This window comes from Peromyscus eremicus, chromosome 17 (genome assembly GCF_949786415.1).
Source record: "Peromyscus eremicus chromosome 17, PerEre_H2_v1, whole genome shotgun sequence".
In the NCBI taxonomy this organism is placed as follows: Eukaryota; Metazoa; Chordata; class Mammalia; order Rodentia; family Cricetidae; genus Peromyscus; species Peromyscus eremicus.
In genome coordinates, this window is record NC_081433.1 from 28,483,138 (window position 1) to 28,491,581 (window position 8,444).

At 37.1% G+C, this 8,444-nt stretch overlaps 1 long non-coding RNA gene across 1 annotated transcript; it reads right to left on the reverse strand.

Annotated features, from left to right (window-relative positions):
• Positions 1-327: 327 nt before the first annotated feature.
• On the reverse strand, positions 328-7,623 carry LOC131894619 (uncharacterized). The gene is made up of 3 exons (XR_009374969.1): positions 7,464-7,623; positions 3,258-3,321; positions 328-988 (listed from the first exon to the last, which is right to left on the reverse strand). It is a non-coding gene; the product is annotated as an uncharacterized LOC131894619 (long non-coding RNA).
• Between the last annotated feature and the right edge of the window lie 821 nt (positions 7,624-8,444).

An 8,444-nucleotide genomic window follows, 5' to 3' on the forward strand; every position in this document is an offset into this window, starting at 1 on the left:
AAGATAGAGTCATTTGAATGAAGCTGGATATTTCATAGATACACATTTAGTCATCTTTCTCAAAGGAATAATACCTCCTTCACCAGATTCAGATGACTTCCTACTCTACGTATTTGAAGCACTATGTCTGCCTCTAGGCAGTTTGAAAAGAATCATGCATCTAGTGTGTAAATACTTCACAGCTACTGACCTTCACTTCGATATCAAACAGCTATTTTCACACTATATATATACATATATATATATATATATATATATATATATATATATACACACACACACATACCGATTTCAAAGCAGTTTTTTTTTAAAACTTTTTTATTATTTGATGGAAGAAAATTTTAAATAAATTTTAAAGATGCATTTCTGTGACATTGAAGAGTAACTATAAATGTTTTCCTTTCCCGTAGAAAAGGAATATTTTGAAAATTTCGCCCAAATTTAAGCTATGCCAACATTTAAATACAACCTTATATCAAATATTTTTAAACAAATGTAGGTATTTCTAACAAATATAAAATATATACATAATACAATTTATCACCATCCCATGTATCAAAATTTGTTTTATGGGATACTGATAATAACACTAAAACTTAATCTTCTGTTAATTTTTATGCTGCTTAATAAAATTAGTCATTTAAATACCCGAGTTACAGGGCTAATGGCTCCTTCATCGTGGAACAGAAATCAGGTTTAAGTCTATGTATTTTAAATAGTTATTGAGGAGAAGTTCTTTTGTTCCCTGGTACATCTGGGTGAGCATATCTGGAATTCTTTGAGCCATCGTCCCATAGACCTACTGCTGCCTCTCTCTTGTGTGAACATGGCTGCAAAAGCCAAAGAACTGGATTGTCCTCTGAAACCCACCAATGGGAACGCAGCCCCGGCAATCCTCTGATTTTCATATAATGAGGCTGGTGCTGGATGTCTGCCCGTCAGAGCTGGGAAACAGCCAAGTGACGTTGTCTGGAGCCATGGCATCTTTCTAAATTTGGTATAAAATAAGAGAAATCAAATTCAGGAATGGGATAGAAGTAACATGTTTAATGTTAGAAGTAAAAAGCAAACTATGAAGAAGAAACATTTAAAGGAATTTTCCCTTTTGAAAAAGAAAATAATTGATGATTTCATTTCCAGAGGTAAAACCCACTACTGATAGGGTATGGGGCTCTGAGGAGTGAAGAGAAGTGAGGGATAGTAGTAAGTAAAAGTATCCGGGTTTGTGAAGTGGGAGCGTTTATCATATAATGAACTAGAAAGGAGACAGATGACCCAGAGCAGATAATCAGGAACCTTATTAAAAGGTATTTGATGGACTGTGAAAGGATTTTGAATTTTATCGGAGACATTTTATGGTTTTAATTGTGAGAATGGTATAATTTTTTTAAAGTACGTTTTTAATGAGGATTATTCTTCCTGAAGCATAGATAATGGATTGGTCAGGAGTGATACTGGGATGGGAAGAAACACGTTAAAAGGTTGTCAGCATAATTAGAGGATAGCTTATGTCTTGAGACTCAGAACACAGAAAGTTTCAGATTCATGAAATGTTCCGGGATTGGAATGTGCTGCTAAGTGGAGAAAGATAAGTAAGTCAAGGACAGCACCAGGTGTCTTGTTTCAAGACACTGACAAACAGCACTGACGGGGACTAGTTTTGTTACAGACACAGAATGAGTTCAGTCTTATACATGTAAAAGTTGACATGTACTTGAAACGTTAGCGTGGAGAGGTGCATCTCTATTAATGTGGTAGGACTCGGGATTGTGGTCCAAGTGTGGCAATTCATAGTACACTGGGTAGAATTTTGGAGAATATAAAATGATTCTTTTAGATAGTAACACAAAAAATGATGAGAAATGACATTAGAGGAAGGGACCAGGAAGATGAAGGGAAGAAAAGTAAAGCAAACCTTTGTAGGTTTGTAGCATTTGTTAATTGTTAATTGCATTGAGCTCTTTCCATCATTACTTATTTTTGAGCTACCAATGACACATCCCTCTGAGATTGGGAAGGAGATGCACATGATTTACTGTTTCCAATGGTGCAAACTGGCTCCATGCCTCTGATATCACCAAGGAGCTTCAAAAAAGGGCCAGTTAAAAACTGCAAATAATGCATGTGGAGATCCATTTAGAGACCTTTACAAAATCAGGACAGAGATAAAGAGTGTAGAGTAAATAAATAAATTTGGGTTAGTTTCCAGTTAGAGTCATAGCTATGTGATTTAAATGTTCAGAGTCAGTAGCCAATTGAGATGAAAAACAGGTGATTGAAGTTAGGTCACTAAAGAATAATTATGTCTGGGTGATTTCAGAGAAATGGTATCATAAGCACAAGGTATAAATTTTGGACTTGAAGGCAAACTCTTCTCATAAAAGCAAAGGCAGGGATAGACCAATGCTGATTAAAAAGGGGGTTGTATGTTTGTTGTAGTAATTCATAAGATAGTCTTGTTTTGGCTGCATATTTTGAATCACAGAAAAAGACGAAATAGGAAGTTGAAGGAGATACGATGAAGCTTGGGGCTTTATGGAGATTTCAAGTATAAAGAGAAGTTGCTGGCAACTGCTCCCTTGGTGAAGCAGGTGGCACAAATTAATGTGAGAGTATGTTTTTTTCCCCCATTCCTTCTTTCAATATAGAAGTAGGCAAAGAGAAATCAGGTGTAAGCAGAGTTGGCCTTTGTGAAACAGAGTGGCAGAAGTTCAATGAGAGCGAAGGATTTGAACAAATTATTCAGAGGGGATCTGGAAAGGATGTGGTGTGAATGTTTGCCATGTAAGAAAGGATGGAGAGTTAGGCAGGGTTGCTAAATACAAAGAAGTAGGGAAATTAAGGGAACTAAAATAAGTAAAAAATGCAACCATTTAAGAATTGTGGTAGGCATCCAAATGGTGGTCAGAAAGGCAAAAGGCTAAATCGCAGGTACAGAGCCAACTGGAAAGCTGTAATTAGAGGATAATCAACGTGGGAAGGTGACCAAGTGGAGTGCAGTTGAAGGTAGCGGGTGAAAACAATACAGGACTGCAGTCCCAGAGTTATGTACAGTCACTAAGTTGGCTATTGAAGTCAGTGGTGATGATGAGGATGATGATGGGGATGGTGATGATGGTGATGGTGGTGGTGATGATGATGATTATGGTGATGGTGATGATGATGATAGGGATAGTGATGATGATATGGGGAAATAATTTTAAAGATTAGACATTATTTTGAAAGAAAAAAATGGTAAATGTATAAGCAATATGAACCTGAAAGAAAATCTTTCGCCTTGAGTTCAAGACACAATACTCTCTAGTCCTTGTAGTCTTCCTGCTGTTCAAATGGAATATAAAAGTTACAGGGTAGGTGAAAAGTGGAGGGGGTGTTAGCTGTTTTTCTTATTGCTGTAACAAAATATATAGCGAAAGAAATTTAAGGAAGGAAGGGATTGTTTTGGCCTTAGTTTGAGGGTGCGGGTCATAGTGGCAGAGAGGGCACAGTGGGGACAGCATGGCGGTAGGAGCAAGAAGCTTGAGGCCACCTTGTTCTTATAGTCAGGAACCAGAGAGAGATGAATGCTGATACCCCACTAACTTTCTGCTGTGCATTCAGTCCACATCCACAGCCCATAGAATAGATCTGCCCACGTTCAGTTGAATCTGGAAACACCCTCATAGGTATGCAGAGTTCTATTGCCTAGATGATTTCTGTCAACTAGGTAATCAAAACGAACTGTTGCAGAGCCGACTCTGATTTAATCCATAAAGTGAATAGGACATTTGGTAAAATAGCAGCCTAACCATTTTCTGAAACTGCAGTCCTAGAATTTTTTGAATTTTCTTCTTGTCAGACACTTACCTTGTAATTTTAGGTTTCTAGCAGTCTCAGTGAATTCATTTTGATAAAATTTAAGCTGTAAATATCCTCCTATATGCAGAATTGATGTATAAGAGTTATGATGTTTTTAACTTTATTCTATGAAGAAAAAAACCCCAAATCTATTGCTTTGATGATGTGTGTTGGGGCGTGTGTGAGGCTATATGTTCAGATATAGTTTGCACTTGTTTGAAGAAGGGTGGGGCATGATACAGGAGGAAGAAGAGGAATTTCTGTAGCCCACATCTGGGGTAATGTCACCCGGCTACTAAAACACTTCCAATATAAGACTTAGCTGTAAGAGACTGAACATAGATTCACAAAGACTAGATACTCTCTTTCTCTCTCTGGCTATTTGCAAATAACTGAATTTCTCTCTATGCCTTCTAACATTGAATGTTTTCATTTTGAGTTAGCCATTAAATGAATAAATTATTTTTATTAAAGATATAATCTGTTTTTTCTTCAAAAGTCCATGTTTTCATTTTGTCATTGCCTGTTGCCACTGCCCTCCAGAAAAATTCATACTCATATTAACAGCAATTGAGTTAATAATGAATAAAGCTATTATGGAAATAAGTTAATATATGACAAAGGTATTATCTTTAAAATATGTTTGAGAGTGTTTTTATGCATAAACTCATTTGTTTAAAGTTTATGGACTGCTTCATTTAATACTTTCTAGTGGGAGAAAAATTCACTAAGTCCAATCAATTATGTAAAGAAGGCCTCTGTGACAAACACCCAAGAAACCTATGGAAAAGGGGGAAGCATTATTTCTGCTCAGATTTCAAAAGTTTTGTATCATAGCTCCTTAGTCCCACTGCCTGTGGAGAGACAGGATGTCATGGCTGAGGGTGTTGGACGGGACAGAGATGGGGTAGTTGCTGAGATCCCCTGTCACTTTAAGGAATTATCCCCATAACCTAGCTTCCTTCCATTAGGCTCCACCTCCTAAAGTGCCACTGTTTCCCAAAAGTCCCCCAGTCTGGCCTCAAACCTTCAACACGTAACTTTTGAGGGAGATATTTGATATTTGAATGATGACAACTTGGTAGAAAGTTATTTTCAAGGCTTTTGTGGTATTGGGAACATGTGTTACTTCAGGTCATCCCTACTAAAGGTACATTGAATGTTCCTACAGATGCTGAATTTTATGTGAAATAGTAATTTTCCATTCATGGTGGGGGCACTGCAGAGACCCAGAAGAAAACACCAAGTCCTCATATAGGTACAGTTGCAGGTGAGGTCAAAGTTGTGTGGAGAACTGAGTTTATGAAAGGGAGACTGTGATAACACCACAAAGCACGGGATGTGTTCAGGAAACAGGAATGCAAGAAAGCAGAAATAAATTGGAAGAACAGTCTATATATAATATACTTATATCTACAATTTTAAGAAACATAAGTAGTAGTCAGGAAGACTGCCTGCCCAGTCAGTATAGTGCTTGGCTTGTATGCATGAAGACCTGACTTGTATGCATGAAGACCTGACTTGTATGCATGAAGACCTGACTTGTATGCATGAAGATCTGACTTGTATGCATGAAGATCTGAGCTGTATGCATGAAAATCTGACTTGTATGCATGAAGATCTTACTTGTATGCATGAAGATCTGACTTGTATGCATGATTCCCAGGACCCATGTGAAAACATCCCCTGTGGTAGCATTCATGTCATTACAGCATCGGGGAAGCAGAGACAGCCAGAGTGCTGAGGGTCTTTAGCCAGACCAGCCTACTTGATGAGTTCCAGAGCTCCAGGCCAGTTAGAATCCCTGTGTCAACACACACACACACACACACACACACACACACACACACACACACACCCCACTATGCACACTGCAAACTCTTAAGGTGCATAAATTTTAATTACTATGCTCCCATGATGTTAGATAGTATTTATTCAATGAATGATTGTTTTTGTATTAGGTTTAAAGCCATCTCTAGATTGTAATAATTTCAGTTCATAAATCGAAGTGCATATGGCACTCTGTACAGTATCTCCAGCACAGAGAAAGCCAGTTAATGTTAGATATTAGCATTAATAATAATAACATGAAACAAATATTCATAACAGTGACTAATGGTATCAGTGACTGTTCAGTCATGACAAAGTATGTAATAATAATCTTACACCTTCAACATTGTTACATAGCTAGAGAATCCTTCCATATTTGCCCATTGGCTTATTAACTTTCATTGATGCACAAGTAAAACATTAGAAATATGAAATCCATTCAGCTAAAAGCATTTCTGGACCAACATCTAATTTCAAATACCGCGCATGAGTGAAGCTCAACATAGTCTGCACTTTAACAATATTTAGTTGATGGCAGTCCCCTAAATACAGAGAAACATGGAAATGGTAGGCCTGGAAGTATGTTATAGCATTTAATCATAATATTGAGGTGGATTCTATGCTGTTGGAGTTTTTGAGAGTCAACATGGTGATCCACAGGGCCCTTGCTACTCTTCTAATTTATTGTGACATGGCAGCTTCCAGACCTGTGAAAGCTTTGCGAAGTTAAACCACCAGGGTAGTCAGCAGATTAAGTAAATCATGTTGATCTTAGTTGTCGACAAAAGAATCTACTCTAGCTGTTTCAACAGGAAAGGAATTTATTAAGAGCATCTTAGGTACTGCTAAGCGGTAATGCACACATTTACTTGATAGTTCTTCCGTAATATGGCAGAATTATTCTCGGTAATACTTACAAAAAGAAATGAGCAACAATGTGTCTAGAAAAATATTAAAACCTTTCTTTTACTGATTTTTGAAATACACAATAAAAAGATAATTATTACCATGTTAAAATAATAAATTGATATTTTTGGAACACATACATATATAACTTTAAGTAAGCCTTAACAATGGATAATAGCATTGCAATATGTGTTTTGGAACCTGTGGCAAAATTATTAATGTTTTATAAAAGTGAATTTTCTTTTTATGTTCATATTTAAAGAGGCACATTTAAGATTTCTACAAAATTCTTCCACAGATGGTTCATCAATACTCTTTTTAAGTCTGAATTTCTAAGTTTCTTCCATATAAGGTAAGAGATAAGCAAGCAATATGTCCATAGCATATACACAACTGTGTGTGTGTGTACGTGCATGTGTGCGTGCATGCGTGTGCATGTGTGTGTGTGTGTGTGTGTGTGTGTGTGTGTGTGTGTGCAGTCCTACAGCTTTAAGAAATGACAAATAATAGTCTACTTAATGTCATTGCCTTTTGGTATAAGATCTATAAGCTGCTGACTTTTTATAAAGAGGGACTAAGTTGTAGTTCATAGATTCATGTATAGATTAACTATATATGAAAGTCAACAATGACATTGAAAACATTCATCAAGAGGTTTGTTACAGTTTTGTTTACTGGAAATAGATTTACCTCATCTGTTAGGGTGAGCTGAGGCTCTTCTACAGTTCATTCTGACATGAGAGCAAGGGAGCAACGATTACGTTGACAATGGGTATTTGGATGATTGAAAAAACCACCAAGACTGAATTAGACAGAATAAAGACATTTTAAATTATAACTGACCAACATCTACCAGTCTTTAAGGATTAATGATTTTAGTTTAATCTTACCTTTTAGAACTTTGGATACATAATCTTGAGTTTTGGTGTTTGGAAACCTTGGGTCAACTGTCAAATGTGGTTCAAATTATTTTCTTTTAAAAATTGGTGAGGACCAGAGAGGTGGCTCAGCGGTAAGAGCACTTGCTGCTAAACCCGACCACCTGAGCTTGACTCCTGTAACACATTTGGTGGAGAGAAACAGATCCTGTAGTTTATCATTTGACCTCCATAGGTGTGCCATGGCGCACACACACATACACGCATGCGCGCGCACGCACGCACGCACACACACACACACACACACACACACACACACACAGCTGTTTTTAATTTAGACAAAAGAATTACATATTCCCCTATTCCACTATTTTTTAAGACTAAAATGAAACTTATGCTTTTATAACCCTAGCTCTAGCTAGCACATGTTAGATGGTTCCAACACTTCTTTTTAATCTCTTCCCATTCACGTTTTCAAAATGCTTCCAAGTTACAGCTGCTCAATCATAATTCCCTAAAGAAACTTTCTACAGTGAGGTACTAAACATACAGAAGTGTAAATTACTAAATTAATAATGCATGCTACATAGCACAAGTGAAAAATTGTCCCTGTAGCCACTCATCTTTTCTAGGTACACATTTAGCATTAAACACATTATACTACACAGTGTCAGCTTGGAATTTTCTTTTGTGTGGACTCTGTCTTGACTTTCCCTTGGAGGTTGTTAAAGGCCCCTGGTCAATGTTTCATACCGACTGTGGTTTTTGAGACACCTATGAACCCAATTCTACCAGAAAGCTATATCTCAAGTGTGTTGATAGTCCATACGCAGATGTGAACCTTGGAATTGTATGTTTTCCTACACTGCACACTAGATAAAAAAAAAAAATACTTTGCAGAACAAAGGCCAACCTATTCTGCAAAGCAGTGTTGATGCACAGGATGCAAAATAGGGTAAGTTTAGCAACAGGGCCTTTCAACTGGAGCCCCCT